This window comes from Staurois parvus, unplaced genomic scaffold (assembly GCF_062004578.1).
Source record: "Staurois parvus isolate SC_StPar_1 unplaced genomic scaffold, SC_StPar_1.0 ptg000198l, whole genome shotgun sequence".
Lineage (NCBI taxonomy): Eukaryota > Metazoa > Chordata > Amphibia > Anura > Ranidae > Staurois > Staurois parvus.
Genome location: NW_028317994.1, coordinates 6,633,060 through 6,651,729, shown reverse-complemented (window position 1 = coordinate 6,651,729; position 18,670 = coordinate 6,633,060). Strand labels below are relative to the sequence as shown.

Below are 18,670 nucleotides of genomic sequence, written 5' to 3'. Positions count from 1 at the left end.
AACGGTGTGGCAAGCATTTTTTTGGTGGTCCAATACCACTTCTGCAGCATTTCCCCACTACTTCTTGAAGAATAATTAGGCCGAGAAACAGCCAAATATCCTCTTTGGTCACAGGTTCCCACTTTATGCTTCATGAAAACCTGCTGTATGGAGCAGCTAATTGTTGCGCTGCGTACCTGTTTGTCTCCGTCACTAATATTTCAATAACCTCATCAGTCAGAAACAATTCTAAGTACACCAAGGGGTTGTCACCTTCAACATGGAATTTCATACCAGATGCGCTGGTAAACAGAAATCTTGGCGGTGCTGACATACTGCAATCCATAGTGCACCACGTTCGCAGATCACTAACGTCAATTTCAGATTCGGTGCTGTCTTCACTGTTGGTGTCTGAAGACAAATTTCCACATGAGTCACTATTTCTCAATTCAAGTAGCTCCTCACTGTCGCTGTTTGCTAGCTCATCAGAAACATCTTTGGCGCTAGCGAGACGATTTTTGGAAGCCATAAGAGCAAAACCATTCTTAGTCACAGAAACTGAAAAACTGCACTATTGATATATCTGAGGTATTGATACAATGTATTCCCTAGAGTAACACTTTATTTTTACACAGGTCTGATTTTAAAACTCCTGCCTTCCACAAGCCCCACCCCCCGTCGGCACAGCGCAGCTGTCTCATGCTGATCACACAGATCAGCGTAGTATAGCTGGGAAGGAGACGGGACGGTTGGAGCGGATGGCTCGAGGCAGCAGCAGGACCTGGGACACGGATCGCAGGACCAGGTATGTATTTTGTGGCGACCCCGAGTCTGGCTCGGGGTTTCCGCTTTTGGCAGCTAGATTTAACCCCGAGCCAGACCTGGGAAAACCGCAAAGGGGGTTAACCACTTCATGCCGACGTAACACAAATATGCAGCCTCACGGAACTGGGCTTTTTTCTGTGGGGCCGCATATTTGCGTACCTGTCTTTGTGCTGTCTCCTTTTAGGTTGCTGGTATCTGACCTTTGCACTTGGACTTCAGCAGTACTGTACTGGGAGAGGAGGGGGAGGAAAGCCACAACGGACAGTGTCACAGGAAAACCTGTGTAACAAACTGTGCTCTCCCCCAGGAAAATATCACCTGTTGTTTAAATAACTGTAATGACCCCAATAAGGCTCTCCACTAGCTAAGCGATTGTTGGAGCCTGATTAGGATTGTGAAATCCTAAAATTTGAGGCTGAAAATAAAATCAATCCAAGAGTACAATATATAGCAATAAATGATAACAATATACAAAACTGTGAAAAAGCAATATGGATATAATATGTAAAAGCAGCTAACCCACATTTAAAAAATGGTCCAACAGCTTCTACAGTGCATCCAGAAAGTATTCACAGCACTTAACTTTTGCCACATTTTGTTATGTTACAGCCTTATTCCAAAATGGATTAAATTCATTTTTTTCTCAACCTTCTACAAACAATACCCCATAATGACAACATGAAAGAAGTTTGTTTTGAAATCTTTGCAATTTATTAAAAATAAAAATATTCACAGCCTTTGCTCAATACTTTGTTGAAGCACCTTTAGCACTAATTACAGCCTCAAGGCGTTTGGAGCATAATGCTACAAGCTTGGCACACCTATATTTGGGCAATTTCTCCCATTATTCTTTGCAGTACCTCTCAAGTTCCATCAGGATGGATGGGGAGTGCCTGTGCACAGCCATTTTTAGATCTCTCCAGAGATATTCAATCGGGTTCAAGTCTGGGCTCTGGCTGGGCCACTCCAGGACATTCACAGAGTTGGCCCATAGCCACTCCTTTGTTATGTGGGCTGTGTGCTTAGGGTCGTTGTCCTGTTGAAGGATGAACCGTCGCCAAAGTCTAAGGTCCAGAGTGCTCTGGAACAGGTTTTCATCAAGAATGTCTCTATACATTGCTGCATTCATCTTTCCTTCAATCCTGACTAGTCTCCCAGCTCCTGCTGCTGAAAAACATCCCCACAGCACGATGCTGCCACCACCATGATTCACTGTAGGGATGGTATTGGTCAGGTGGTGAGCGGTACCTGGTTTCCTCCAGCCATGATGCTTGAATTCATGCCAAAGAGTTCAATCATTGTTTCATCAGACCAGAGAGTTTTGTTTCTTATGGTCTGAGAGTCCCTCAGGTACCTTTTGGCAAACTGCAGGTGGGCTGCCATTTGCCTTTTACTGAGGAGTGGCTTCCATTTGGCCACTCTACCATACAGGCCTGATTGGTGGAGTGCTGCAGAGATGGTTGTTTTTCTGAAAGGTTCTCCTCTCTCCACAGAGAAACACTGGAGCTCTTTCAGAGTGACCATTTAGGTGCTTGGTTACCTCCCTGGCTAAGGCCCTTCTCCCTCGATCACTCATTTTGGCTGGGCGGCCTGCTCTAGGAAGATTCCAGGTGGTTCCAAACTTCTTCCATTTATGGATGATAAAGGCCACTGTGCTCATTGGGACCTTCAATGCTGCAGAAATGCTTTTGTACCCTTCCCCAGATCTGTATCTTGATATAGTCCTGTCTCGGAAGTCTACAGACAATTCCTTGGACTTCATGGCTTGGTTTGTGCTCTGACATGCACTGTTAACTGTGGGACCTTTTATATAGACAGGTTTGCCTTTCCTAATCATGTCCAATCAACTGAATTTCTCACAGGTGGAATGCAATCAAGTTGTGGAAACATCTCAAGGATGATCAGTGGGAACAGGATGCACTAGAGCTCAATTTTGATTGTCATGGCAAAGTCTGTGAATACTTATGTACATGTGGTTTTTTTTTTTGTTTTTTTGTTTAATAAATTGCAAAGATTTCAAAATGAACTTCTTTCACGTTGTCATGAGGTATTGTTTGTAGAATGTTGAGGGAAAAAATGAATTTAATCTATTTTGGAATAAGGCTGTAACATAACAAAATGTTTCAAAAGTTAAGCACTGTGAATACTTTCTGGATGCATTGTATAACTAAAGCTGCATTCCCACTTGAGCATTTTGTAGCTTGAAGCTCCAAAAAATCTCAAACTTAAAAAAAAAATCAATTGTTCTCTATGGTGCATGTTCACACCTGACCATACGAACAGGCAACATAGAGAACAATTGATTTTTTAAGTTTGACCTTTTTTGGAGCATGGAGCTTCAAGCTACAAACCGCTGAAGTGTGAATGCAGCCTAAGACGGTGCTGCTGCTTAGCTGCATGGGCTGATCCTGCAAACCTGTGTAAAACAAGAAGGGAGAGAGAAGAGCGCAGTCCCCATAGTGTACTATGCATAAGGAAGTTTAATGGACATAATGATATAAATAGTTGCACTCTCAAACTGTGGGGTATAAAGGCTTGTCAGATGGCTTGGAGGATAAGTCAGGAGTCAGTTTGAGTTATCCCAAATCCCCATCTTGGCCACTGGCTAGGGAAAACACGGGCTGAAGTGGAAATGACACTGCTGGCAGAGATGGATGGAGCTGCTGCATGGTTTGGAGTCCAAGAGCTGAAAGCCTCCTGTTGTCAGCATTGTGTACCCCAAAATACAGGGATGTATTTAAACGTAATCTTGCTTCTTTATCAACCTCGGGTGCAGACATTTTTGAAAAAACTGCTTGTCCAGGGACTAAATTGGGGTCCCAATCTACTAGTCCCTTATGACAATCTACTTGTCCAGATAAAAATGTTTTTTTTACCCAAAACTGTATTTAAATCTGAGGTGCTTTTAGGGATGTCTGGGGCTTTTAACCGCTTCCCAACCGCGCTATAGCCAAAAGACTGTTACAGCGCGGTTGTCCTGTTCTGGGAGGGCATCCATGGATGTCCTCTCCAGAACGCGTTCCCAGCGGCGCACACCCGGTGCTGTCAGGGATCGCTGTGTTCTATGGACACAGCTGATCACATTCTTAGGTAAAAGGCAAATCACAGCAGCCTTTTACCGCGTGATCAGCTGTGTCCAATGACACAGCAGATCACAATGTAAATACAGTTGCCGATTATCGGCAGCACTTTCGTACTGCCGATGATAACTGGCAAATGTGACGGGAGATCTGCACTAATAATCTGTGTCCTGATTAGCAGTGCCATCTGTCAGTGCTATCAGTCAGTTCCGCCTATCAGTGCCCATCATTGCTGCATCAATGCCCACCAGTGCCACCTCATCAGCGCCGCCTCATCAGTGCTACCTATCAGTGCTGCCTCTTCGTGCAGCCTCATCAGTGCACATCAGTGAAGGAGAAAAATTACCTGTTTGCAAAATTTTATAATAGAAACAAGGAAAACTTTTTTTTTTTTTTTGCTCTTTTTTTGTTTATAGTGCAAAAAATGAAATACCCAGTGGCTAGTAAATATCACCAAAAGAAAGCTTTGTGTGAAAAAAATTATAAAACTTTCATATGGGTACAGTGTAGCATGACCGCACAGTTGTCTTTCAAAATGCAACAACACTGAAAGCTAAAAATCGGCCTGGGCAGAAAGGGGGTAAAAGTGCCCGGTAGGCAAGTGGTTAAAATCAAAAGTGGCTTTATGGTGACTTAAACATTTAACATGTTTAACATTGTACTGTTTATCTCCTCCTTCCCTCCCTGCCTTTCTCCAGCACCGCACCCGGGGACTAGCAGGGAGGAGAGAGACCTTGCAGTGTAATGAGCACCGATTGGGTGCTCGTCCAAAGGGGAGTGTTGGGCTTATCCTTTATCCCTTTCGCTGCCAGAGCTGTTTTTGCATTTTTTGCACAAGTTTAAAAAATAATTTTAGGTTTGAAAATTACACAAAATTCCCAAACATGATATATTTTCTGAAAACAGAGACCCTAGAGCAGTGGTTCTTAACCTGGGTTCGATCGAACCCCAGGGGTTCGGTGAGTCAGTCTCGCGGGTTCGGCAGAGGTGAAGACCCACACCCGACTCATATGATTCGTGCAGTAAATATTCATTATTATGTTTTTGTTTTTGTGTGAAAATCATGTTTTAATGGTTTTGTTCTTAACGGTTTTGTTCATTTTGTGCACCTATGTATAAATATATACCTAAATATATACCTATGTTTTGAATTTTAAAAATCATATTTTATTTTTCCAATTAAGAAGGGTTCGGTGAATGCGCATATGAAACTGGTGGGGTTCAGTACCTCCAACAAGGTTAAGAACCACTGCCCTAGAGCATAAAATAGTGGTAGTTCTAATTTTTGTTTTATGTCGCATGATATTACCGATATTAGCGCAAAATCTCAGTAAAAAATACACTTAGATTAATTTTAAGGTGCAATAAATTAGCCTATTTATTTGTAAAATATAAAAGATGAGTAAATAGATATCCAACATGTCAAACCTTAAATATGCGTGCGCTCGTGAAATGGCAATGAACTTCAGTACCCGATATTTTCTATATGTGATATGTTTAAAGCCCCTTATAGGTCATCAGTGTAGTGTTACGTATAGGGGTCTCAAGCTAGAATTATTGCTCTCATTCTGGCGTGCGCAGTGATATTTAACGTGTATTGCAATTGACGTTTTTATGCGTAGGCGCCCCAGCATGTGCTTTTACGTTTGTACATGCGTATATGTGGGGGTGGGCAGGGGCCTCAATTTTTTTTTTTTTATGTGGGGATGTTATGTGCTTGGCTGTAACTTTAATTTTTTACAATTAAAAAAACTTTTTTTTTATCACATAGGCAACAAAAAGTCCCCTATGTGAAGATTTTTGGTGACAGTTGTCTTTATGGAAACATCCAAGGTCTAAAAGACCCTGCGCTCCACTGAATGTAATGCAGTGCAGATTACATTCTTTCCTGGCCTCGATGGCTGGGAATCTGTTAACTGGGACCCAAAAGTGACATCATAACGTCACTTCCAGACCAGGAGAAGAAGGGGAGGGGAGATGTTGTATGGATGTAAACCTAATCTGTCAGGAGCTGTTTTACAGGTTTTCATTCCCAACCTAACTGTTATAGATGAAAATGATAAAAGGAGATAATGGTAAACAAAGCAATTGTGATAAAAGATAAATGAAAAATAAAGATATTCATGATATTATGAATAATGTAAATGAGTACATGATATTGAGTGATGTGTAGATTGAATATCAAAATCTTATTTTTAGGAATAAGAGATATACGCATATATGAAAAAATGTGCATGTATATCAATAACGATGTGGCAATGGTCAGTGATGAAATTGGTGATAGTGTAAGGAAAATGAAGCTGGATAGCTGGACAAAAGATTGTGTCATGATTGGCCCTTGTGAACTACAAGTCTGATCGACTGGGTAATTGATCAGATTGTGCTGCCGGAGGCTGCTCCCAATGTGAGGAGTACAGAATGGTGTTCACATTAAGTACCTCGTTGAGATCATTGGGGGACATGGTGTGCAGTTTTAAAATCCAGTAGGTCTCTCTGGCACACAAGGATTTAAAACATTCGCCTTCTGACAGAGAAGGCAGAAATGGATGCAATGACATGAACTCTGACAATCTGGGTTTTTATCATGATGCAACAAACGTCTGGAGATGCTGAATTTGAGCAAACCTTTTCTCTACAATTCTGTGGCACTCGCCAAAGCAAACCTGAAGTGATCTTATAGTCTGGCCCACGTACTTCATACCACAAGAGCAGTTAATACAATACACTACAAAAGTAGTGGAGCAGGTATAGAACCCGTCTCCTTGGGTCACAAATCCACAAGAGAGGCCTTTAGGTTTTTTGCACTTTGAACGTGCCTTTTAGTGCTAGAAAGGTGAGCAGCTTAGGAACAGGAAATGTTCTGTATGGTGGCAGCTTGGGGGGGGCTGTCATGTTCTTGGCACTTTTCAATTTCTGAAGACTACTTTTGGGGCGAGATCATAACTGAGGGTCTAGCTTAGGATCGCATATTAGTATACCTAATGTTTAACCAGGGACTGCTTGATGGACAAAAAATTAGTATTGAATTGGGTGCTGAAGCCTGGACCAGTGGTTTTAAAATTGAAGTCCTGAAGTCTTGGCGGGTGCATGATCATTACAATCAGAGGGGGGTTTATCGAAGAGGGCCAGGTATTTGTCAAAGGCTGAACTGATGGAATCTTGGCTATACTCTTTCTGCTGCAATGTCTGTATCACGATAGTACTCTGTGAGATGAAGTCCTCCTTTTTGGTACAATTCTGAAACAGCCTGCAAAACAGGCTTACAGGGATGTTCTTTTTCCAAGCCGGACGATAACTACCATGGTGCACGTATGAGTTACCAGCTGTGGGCTTAAAATGAATCTTGGAACAAATGTAACCGGATGTGTCATACGAAAGGCCTACATCCAGGAATGTTAATACTTCTTTGTGCACTACAGATGTAAAATGTATGACGAAGGGGTTGGTGTTACAAAAATCGAACTGTAAAAGGGTCCCTGTATCCCCTTGCCAGTCCAAGATGATGTCATCGATATAGCAGTCGTACATTACGATGTGCTGCACATAGGGAATGTTAAACCAGTTTTATAAGTCCTCCCAGTATCCCACGAAAAGGTTGGCATAACTGGGGGCAAAGCTTTTTGTAGAAAGAAATCACCTATTGGAAATTGGAAGTAATTATGTTGTAATGCAAATCGAGTACCTTTCACAATGAAGTTGGCTTGCTTGCTGTTAAAGTTGTTATCTTTGGTCAAAGTACTGCAAGGCTCTAAGACCTACTTCACAAAGGATAGAAGTATAAACAGATGCCACATCCAACAACACCCACAGGTAGTTCTCTTCCCATCGGTAATCTGCCAAGATACTCAATATGTGACCTCTATCTCTGACGTAAACTGGTAGAGTTTGTACCAATGGTTGCAAAAACTAGCCTATATAATCTGAAGGGACACTGGTCAGGCTATTCTTCGAAGCCACTATGGGGCGCCCTGGAGGGGAGGTCAATGGTTTGTGGACCTTTTGGTTAGTGATAGGCCTAGAATATTTCAGTATTCTATACTTCTATCTGATCTTCACAGTGCACTCTGTTCACAGAGATCTGTCAGAAAGGGAGTGCCATCATTAACCGATGTGTATACGTGCCTTCCTTGTATCTTTGTTGGAATAGTAGCATTGTAAGGTTAAAGATTGTACAAATCTATTCAAGTCTTTGAAGAGATTAAATGGTTTTGGGAGACAGGTGGGAACAAAGCTGAGGTGTATTTGTGGAAGACCAATATTTCACCATTAGAGGGCTTTTTAGTGGAAAGGTTAAAGATTTTTATGGTGGAGAAGTTATCTTTTCCCTTTTTCTTTCCAAATTCCCCCCTGAATCCTCTTCTATAGTGTCTCTTCATCGCTTTAGGGAAGCCCGCAGGGGGGTTGGGTGAAAAGGAAGCTCAGAGCTACAAGACGGGATCTGTTCCCGCTATGTCAGAATTTAGAGCAGCAATGGCACCCTGGTAAACCCTCTGACATGTTCTGTGTGGTTTGCACATCTAGCACCCTCCCTGGAGGTTCTGGGTAATGAGGATGTTGTGCTCCCCCTTGGGGGGGCAATGGACTCTGTAGCCCCATTACATAGTGCCATGTCTGTATTGTTATTATCTACTCTAGGTGCAACAGACTCAAGTCTTTTGCCACCCCTGTTGTGCTTTGGCCTCTGAAAATTGGTGGGACCTTTTGGATCTTGAGAGGTAGCAACAGAGGGAGCCACGCAAGGATGCTTGTGATTAATCCGGTCCCTTCCTGAGGCTTTCTGTGTAACAGAGTTACTAGATGTAGTCACTCGGCCATTTTTGTATCTGGAACCAGTGGGAGCAATACCCTGGGGTCTCTGTGAAGGGTTGTAGCTGCCTCTGTAAGAACAAGAAGGATGTTTGTTAGTATATCCTATTGTCTTGGGGGCCTCTGTTAGGTTGAGTGGTGGTTGGTGCAATGCGATCAAGGGCCCATTTAAGAACTTTCCCAGACTTGGAAGTCCACAATATCCCACTCAAGTTTTCGTATTTTGGTGGTAATCAGATTCTTTTCATACATTTGAATGCGTTTAGTTGAAGGCCTCAAATTCTTTTTTTTTTTTTTTTTTCCAACAATAAATTTTTATTGAAATTTTTCATAAAGGTAGATAATCCTACAGACTGTTGGTTGATCATGGGTGTTACATAGACATGCAATACAGTTTTCAGCATAATAGCACAGTATCTCAAGTGCTATAAGACTATCAACAAGTCATCAAGAACAAGAAAAACAAAGAAATAAAGACAAACGTGTTTTATCGTACAGCCTGAGAACATAAATCATTCCAATCCGAACAAACAACAAATAATAAGCAAAAACATGAGCATCCTCACTGATCCTCACTGCTATATTGTTTACAACAAATTTGCTCATTATATAGGGGGTAGGTTCCGAAGCACCCCAAAGGTTAGCCAGGGTTCTCACTCTTTCCTGAATTTTTCCACATTACCATTAATTAGAGCAAAAGAGTGTTCATATGAACATTGTAGGTGTGTCCTATCCACAACTTCCACAATGGAAGGTGCAAGGTCTTTTTTCCACTTATTAGAAATCGTCAGTTGGGCAGCAATTAAGATGTGCATTATTAGCCTGCAAAATTTATTTTGGGAATTCCCTAATTCCTATTTCTAATATAGCTAGTTCTGGCTTTGGGGGTGTTATAATACCTGAAATGGAGGATATTCGGGAAAATGTAGCATTTCAGAAGCTCACTATCGACCTACAAGACCACAGTATATGCATCAAATTGCCTTGTTGGCAGCAGTTCCTCCAGTTGTCAGAGGAGGTATTTGGGAACATAAATGATAGTCTGTGAGGAGTGATGTACGATCTGTGAATAATTTTTAATACATTTTCCCAGTGAGATACACAATGAGTTGATTTTATACCTTTCTTTGTAACGAGCGTCTTCCAGAATGTCTTTCAAAATAGAAAACCCCATAATTTAAACCACGGTTGGACTGAGAACATTGGAATTAAAAATTCAAAGATTTGTATTTGGAGATCATGCACAGCGATTGACAGAGGTGAATGTTGTAACTTCAACATATGTAACCATGCCTCTATTGTAGCAGAGACAAACAGATGTCTTGGGAACAGTAACTGTTGTGAGGTTAGTGCCGCTTTTAGTTAATATGTAGGGTCTGAACATCCGATGAATGCCTGTTCAATCAAAACCCAAGGTTTCTTATGTGCCGGTGATATCCACGCCCTAAATTGATCCAACAACACTGCTCTGTGATAGTTTTGTAGTATTGGAACCCCTCATCCCTCTAGTTTTGTGTTTTGGAGAGAGTAGCAAATTATATTCTTGCTCTCTTTCCATTCCAGATAAAACGACAAAGTTCTGAGTCGATGGACTTAAAAAGGGATTTTGGTAGGGAAATTGGTATTGTTCTAAAAATGTACAGTATTTTCGGCAACAGTGTCATTTTAAGTGCCGCAATACACCCCAGCCATGATATCTCAAGCGTGTTCAGTTTCTATCAATTTAAGTAAAGCAAGATAATTAGTCTCGTATAACTTGTCCGTTGGGGAAGATAATGAAATGCCCAGATATTGAATAGTAGATGACTGCCAGGGGCAGGGAAAAAGTAATTTAAATTTAGGTAGTAACCCCCTATGAATGTGAGCAGGAAGAGCATGACATTTGGCTATATTTATTTTATAATAAGACACTTCTCCGAAGGCCTCAATCTTACTAACCCAGCCCATGGAGGACTCTGCCGTTAGCAACCGCCTGGCGGTACCTCTAGCAGCCCACAGGACAGGATTCCCCGGAGCGTGGAGTCTAAGCCCCAGCCTGCTTGTTCACCAGGGCCCCTGATGGTGGGGATGGACTTGGAGCAGACTGAAACCAGGTCGCGGCCCCTGAGTACACCCGTCTGTGGTAGAGGAATCCGCCGGGGGTCTGTGCAGGTGGAGAGCCTGACGTGAAGAGGCAGAAGGCGGAAGCAGGGATGGCTGTATCCGTGCCGGATGGATGGATGGATGAGCGTGGTCAGACGGGCCAGGTCGGTAACAGAGAGGTCATCGTAGTACAAGGCAGCAGGCAGAAGAATAGTCAGGTCACTCGCCGGAGTCGGTACCAGTAGTTCAGATCAGGTAGGGATATCCAAAGAGAGGTCAAACTTAGCCAGGGGTCAGAGCAGGAGAAGTCAGCAGAGGTCAGGTCAGCAACGAATCTTCAGCAACAGAATACAGGAACACAGGAATAAGATCAGACCATACAGCAACTTGTGTCTGTGCAGGGCTGGTTTAAGTAGCCCGCCCTGCACCTGACAGGCGCAGCCTAGGTCCTAGTGCCTGCCCAGCACCGTCATAGGCGACGGGTGCGCCTGGGTCCTAGTGCCCTGCTGCCTGCATGTCTTGACAGACACCTACGCATGTGCAGACCCATGCGTCGCGATGGTCCCTGACATCTGTATTCTTGAGCGTGAGGATTACATCATCCGTAAACAGCCCGATTTTATGGGATAAGCCCTCCAATCGAATACCAGTGACATTGGGCGCTGCTCTTATCGCTTCCGTGAAAGATTCCATGACTAGGGAAAAATGGTGGGCGATAAAGGGCACCCTTGTCATGTACCATTAGTAATATCAAAATTGTCTGACAGTACTGAGGATGTGAAGACCCGCGCCGAGGGATTCGCGTAAAGTGCCGTAAAATTTAGCCAAGACAGCACAGAGATAGCCCTAGTGCACCCTATCAAACGCTTTTTCCACATCGAGTGCTAGGAATACAGGAATTTTGTGGGTTTCAATCCATTTTTGCAAGTTTAGCATTCTATGCGCCCCATCCGGCACATGTCTGCCCTTCACAAACCCACCTGGTCGAGCAATCAATGTATGTGTAACATTTTTTAACCTCTTTGCAATTGCTTTGGTATCAATTTTTAGATCCCTATTTAATAATGAAATTGGTCTAAAATTTTGTGGTGTTATGGGTTCCTTTCCAGGTTTGGGCAGTGCTTGGAGCTTTTCCTTAGTAAAGGAGCTAGATAAGGCCGAATTGTTAAAGACGTTCATCAGTTGCGGAATTAAGATATCTTGGAAAGACTTATAGCATTCTGCTGAGAGTCCATCATCTCCTGAAGTCTTGTTGAGAGCCAGAGATTTGACTACCGGTTTAATTTCTCCTTCAGAGAAGGGAGAATTAAGATGGTCCATAATTTCAGATTGGACTTTGGGAAGGTTCAGAGAGTCAAGAAAACCAGAGATTCCCTCAGCGGTAGGTTGTGTAGCGTTAGCAGGTTGTAGAGGGATTGATAATGAGTCATGAATGAGTTTGACAATCTGTTTAGGGCGGAGGATTTTGTTTCCCGACGAAGAATCGATCAAGTGGGCAATCCTAGATTTGGCTTGATGCGCTTGAATCTGACGGGCCTATAGTTTCCCAGCCTTTTTTCTTTGTAAATAATAGGAGGCTTTTAAACGTTTGAAACTTTTTTCGTGTTCGTAGACCAGAAGTTGCCATAGATCTGTTTTACATTTTTGTAATTCTGTAGTTAAAGAAGGGTCTAATTTTTTTCTTATTTTGGGATTCCGTGCGAGTGAGCAGTGATGTACGTTTTTGCATTCTATTTTTTTGCATTCTATTTTTTTGTCCCTTGCAGCTAATTATAAGAGGAGGACTCTAATGAATGCTTTGTGGGCACACCATACTGTGGCAGTGCAGACATCATCAGACGTATTCAAGGGAAAGAATTCATTAAGTTGGGTCGTAAGTTTATCCTTATTAGACATAAAAAGACGGGAGTTATTACGCCATAATTTGGTAGTAACAGGAGTACTGTTCTTGGAGTTCTAAGGAGATCGGGGCATGATCAGACCAAGTTATATCTTGTATAGTAGCTTTTTCTATCTTGCATAATGTTTGGAGATCAGTTAATGAGTTCTATTCTAGATTATGTGCTATATGGGTTGGAAAAGAATGTATACGGTAATCCTTTTCAGTCGGATGTAAGCAGCGCCAAGCATCGAATGGGTTTGTTGTGTAAAAGCATCTGTTAAGTATGCCGTTGTGAAGAGCGGAGGGAAGTGCTATCCATAGCTTTGTTAACCAGTAGGTCAAAGCCACTCATAACAAGCAGATACCCTTTGCTAACCTTCTTAACCTGCTTAAAAAGGATGCTAACAAAAGGAATTTGACCTTTTATTTGGAGCGTATAAAGAAACAATAGTATACTCCATATTATTCAGGGAACACACCAATATTATATAGCTACTGTTACTGTCTGATACAATCTCATGTAAAGTAAAGGCTATTGTATTTTTAATAGCAATGAGCACACCGTTGCGTTTGGCCCACGCATCTGTGAAAAACATATGAGGGAAAGCAATATTATATATGTGTGACTTGCGAGCCAAACCTACGCGTTTCGTGCGCACGCACTCCTTCTGAGGTAGAGCAATTTCTTCTTGCTCTACCTTGCTCTACCTCAGAAGAAGTGCGTGCGCACGAAACTTTAGTTGAATATTGAGAAAAGTGCAAAATAAGAAATTATTATAATGAAAATTTAATAATAATACGAAAGTGTCCAAAAGAAACAAAAATTGAAAATTAAAAAATGGTATATAAAAAATGTCTAAATTTGTAATTGCTGTTTATGCAAAGCTGTACTCAAATCCTTGCTTGGATAATGACACTCTCATGTGCTCACCTTCCTGTAAGCCTAGTCCTAAGCAAAAAAAACTTTTTAGGAGGTTATATGATGAAATCCTTTGGGATGGGATGAGCTATGGGACTCTCCTATATGCTCCTGGATTCACTGCTGCTAGTGAGCTTATGCAGAAATGATGATCTCTCCTTCCTTACACTGCTGGGTCCATCTTCCTGTTTTACTCCTCATTGGAGCAGTAAGAAAGAAAGGTATATAGTGCCTTATCGTTTATTTAAAAAAGAATTTATTTAGTGCCCATTTCATATGCACTCACATGATCAAACATTAAAATACGCTTTTATATGAAAAAAACACTCAGTGCGGATATGACCAGCCTCCTCTGTGTGTCTACACACACTGTCTATACTCGCCATTCTGGAAGTCGGGTATGTGGTGACGTCAAAGCTTTGACGTCACCACGTACCCGACTTCCAGAACGGCGAGTATAGACAGTGTGTGTAGACAGAGAGGAGGCTGGTCATATCTGCACTGAGCACACAACACAAATACACATTGTGTATTTACATTAATGCTTAAGAATTGTACAACTTTATTGATCAATCATTGATACAAGGAGTATCACTTATTACAAATATTGTATACAGCTAATATATACATTAGTCACCTATTCATTGTAAGGGCGCAGCACTAATTAATATTTTAAGTTCTTTATATCGCACATACTCATGAGGATGTGAATAGGTGCCTGCGAACACTTCCAAGGTACTATCAGTAAATTATCTTTGTGGCTCACAAGTTACTCCATAACATCCTTAGAAAGTGCACACATGGCCCCTCTGTCTAGCCATCCACCAAATGCCAGCATTTACAGTATGCCAGAATTGTCCCATGGTCCCCAGGTGATATTACCTCTTCTCTGTGCTGATCCCGTGGTCTTTTCTCATCTATCCCAAATGATGTCACATACAGTACTAGAGCCTGGGATAAAAGCAAGAGGAAGGCTGGTCGGGGATCAGCATAGGATAACATATATCTATGCTGCTTCCCTGTGCTGCTTTATTGTGGGGAACACTTCAGACAGAGGATCGGTACAACAGGGATGCAATCTACCCATCACCTGCCCACAGTCAAGGGGGTAGATCAAGATTGGCTGGTTGCCGACCCCTATTTTAGTATGTCTGCAGTCTGCAACAGTCCTCTCTAACAATATATACACCTAACATTTATGTGTGATCCTTTGATGCCAGGGGCTGCAGGCGAGGCTCCCTATACCTCATGAGTTGACAAATACTGTTCTACGTGATATGGTGACTATACATGGTGCGATAAATTTGAATGAAAAATGTCCAATTTGCAAAGCAATGGAATCAGACATTGATTGAGCAAGACAAAAATGGCTTGGCTGGTTCAGTTTTTTTTGTAAATTCAGACATCAAGCGCTCAGTTTTATTGCATTATTTATGGTCACCATTAGGTTAGTTGAAGCCATAACCTAGCATAATATACAGTGAAGGAAATAAGTATTTGATCCCCTGCTGATTTTGAATGTTTGCCCACTGACAAAGAAATGATCAGTCTAAAAATCGAATGGTAGGTGTATTGTAACACTGAGAGACAGAATAGCAACACAAAATTCAAAAGAGATGCATGTCTAACAAATTATGCACTGATTTCCATGTTCATGAGGGAAATAAGTCTTTGATCCATGAAACATGACTTAGTACTTGGTGGCAAATCCCTTGTTGGCAATCACAGAGGTCAGACATTTCCTGTAGTTTGCCACCAGGTTTGCACACATCTCAGGAGGGATTTTGGCCCACTCCTCTTGGCAGATCCTCTCCAAGTAATTAAGGTTTAGTGGCTGTTGTTTGGCAACTCGAACTTTCAGCTCCCTCCACAGATTTTCAATCGGATTAAGGTCTGGAGACTGGCTAGACCACTCCAGGACCTTAATGTGCTTCTTCTTGAGCCACTCCTTTGTTGCCTTGGCCGTGTTCCATGCTGGAACACCCATCCATGACCCATTTTCAATGCCTTGGCTAAGGGAAGAAGGTTCTCACCCAAGATTTGATGGTACATTGCCCCGTCCATCGTCCCTTTTAGCAGAAAAACACCCCCAAAGCAGAATGTTTCCACCACCATGTTTGACAGTTGGGATTGTGTTCTTGGGGTCATAGGCAGCATTCCTCCTCCTCCAAACACGGCGAGTTGAGTTGATGCCAAAGAGCTCTATTTTTGTCTCATCTGACCACAACACTTTCAACCAGTCTTCCTCTGCATCATTCAGATGTTAAGTGGCAAACTTCATATGGGCCTGGACATGTGCTTTCTTGAGCAGAGGGACCTTGCGGGCACTGCAGGATTTCAATCATTGTTGGCATAGTGTTTTACAAGTTGTTTTCTTGGTGACTGTGGTCCCAGCTGCCTGGAGTCATTGACAAGATCCTCACATGTAGTTCTGGGATGATTCCTCACTGTTCTCATGATCATTGACACGCCACGAGGTGAGATCTTGCATGGTGCACCAGACTTAGGGAGACAGTTGTTTTGTGTAGGCTGCAGGGAGCTCACAGAGAAGGCAGAACTTGGCTTTGCTATCTGGAAGGGGTGTCAGTAGAGTGACTAGTAGAGTTAGTAGAGGGACTGAAGAAAATTAGACATTTTTTGGCAGTTAAAACACTCCACATGAATGTATTACAACTGGGGATGAACTGAAATTTGGTCAGCCAAAATACCCCTATCGGCCTTTGGCTGTTATGAAAATAACGGTGCTGAAAATAGCCCTGCCCTCGCCACCCACCACTGCTGCCCAGTGGTTCTCAGCCTTACTTGAGAACCCATCCAATGATTCATAGGACATAGAGATCAAAGAAGTATAGATGACCTCCACTCGTTTCTATGCCCTTGAAAGACCGGAGCGGCGTCATTATGTCACTTCCGATTTCGGCGCCATGTAAACAAGGCCATTTTTTTTTTTTTTTTTTTTAAATCTAATGCTTTACATTGTAGAGGAGAGATGTGGGTACTTATTGACCCCAGATCTCTCCATAAAGAGGACCTGTCATTGCTTATTTCCATCACAAGGGATGTTTGCATTCTTTGTGATAGAAATTATTAAAAAAAAATATTAAAGGGACAGTGTAAAAAAAATTTAATAAAATAAATGTAAAAAATGTTTTAATGTGCCCCTGTCCCCTCGCACGCAGTGAACACATATGTAGGCCACGCCCACATATGTAAACCATGTTCAAACCACACGTCAGGGATCGCTGCAAATGTCAAAGCAAGAGCAATAATTCTAGACCTCCTCTGTAACTTTAAACTGGTAACCTGTAGAAATGTTTAAAGCATCACCCATGGATATTTTCAAGTACCATAGTTTGGCTCCATTCTACGAGCGTGTGCATGTTGGATATCTATTTCCTTGCTGTAACATCATCTTTCATATTTTACAAAAAAATTGGGGTATATAATGTGTTTTTTATTTTACTTTTAATTCATTAAAGTATCTTTTTTTTCCCCAAATAATTGTGTTTGAAAAATAGTCAGGTCCATAAATATTGGGACATCGACACAATTCTAACATTTTTGGCTCTATACACCACCACAATGGATTTGAAATGAAACAAACAAGATGTGCTTTAACTGCAGACTGTCAGCTTTAATTTGAGGGTATTTACATCCAAATCAGGTGAACGGTGTAGGAATTACAACAATTTGCATATGTGCCTCCCACTTGTTAAGAGACCAAAAGTAATGGGACAGAATAATAATCATAAATCAAACTTTCACTTTTTAATACTTGGTTGCAAATCCTTTGCAGTCAATTACAGCCTGAAGTCTGGAACGCATAGACATCACCAGACGCTGGGTTTCATCCCTGGTGATGCTCTGCCAGGCCTCTACTGCAACTGTCTTCAGTTCCTGCTTGTTCTTGGGGCATTTTCCCTTCAGTTATGTCTTCAGCAAGTGAAATGCATGCTCAATCGGATTCAGGTCAGGTGATTGACTTGGCCATTGTATAACATTCCACTTCTTTCCCTTAAAAAACTCTTTGGTTGCTTTTGCAGTATGCTTTGGGTCATTGTCCATCTGCACTGTGAAGCGGCGTCCAATGAGTTCTGAAGCATTTGGCTGAATATGAGCAGATATTGCCCGAAACACTTCAGAATTCATCCTGCTGCTTTTGTCAGCAGTCACATCATCAATAAATACAAGAGAACCAGTTCCATTGGCAGCTATACATGCCCACGCCATGACACTACCACCACCATGCTTCACTGATGAGGTGGTATGCTTAGGATCATGAGCAGTTCCTTTCCTTCTCCATACTCTTCTCTTCCCATCACTCTGGTACAAGTTGATCTTGGTCTCATCTGTCCATAGGATGTTGTTCCAGAACTGTGAAGGATTTTTTAGATGTCGTTTGGCAAACTCTAATCTGGCCTTCCTGTTTTTGAGGCTCACCAATGGTTTACATCTTGTGGTGGACCCTCTGTATTCACTCTGGTGAAGTCTTCTCTTGATTGTTGACTTTGACACACATACACCTACCTCCTGGAGAGTGTTCTTGATCTGGCCAACTGTTGCGAAGGGTGTTTTCTTCACCAGGGAAAGAATTCTTCGGTCATCCCCCACAGTTGTTTTCCGTGGTCTTCCGGGTCTTTTGGTGTTGCTGAGCTCACCGGTGCGTTCCTTCTTTTTAAGAATGTTCCAAACAGTTGTTTTGGCCACGCCTAATGTTTTTGCTATCTCTCTGATGGGTTTGTTTTGTTTTTTCAGCCTAATGATGGCTTGCTTCACTGATAGTGACAGCTCTTTGGATCTCATCTTGAGAGTTGACAGCAACAGATTCCAAATGCAAATGGCACACTTGGACCCTTTATCTGATCATTGTAATTGGGATAATGAGGGAATAACACACACCTGGCCATGGAACAGCTGAGAAGCTAATTGTCCCATTACTTTTGGTCCCTTAATAAGTGGGAGGCACATATGCAAATTGTTGTAATTCCTACACCGTTCACCTGATTTGGATGTAAGTACCGTCAAATTAAAGCTGACAGTCTGCAGTTAAAGCACATCTTGTTCGTTTCATTTCAAATCCATTGTGGTGGTGTATAG

The 18,670-nt window shown here is 42.1% G+C and overlaps 1 protein-coding gene across 1 annotated transcript in view; it reads left to right on the top strand.

Annotated features, from left to right (window-relative positions):
* The window catches only part of SNAPC3 (small nuclear RNA activating complex polypeptide 3), a 106,178-nt gene that overhangs the window by 18,092 nt on the left and 69,416 nt on the right, over nt 1-18,670 (top strand). The window lies entirely within an intron of this gene.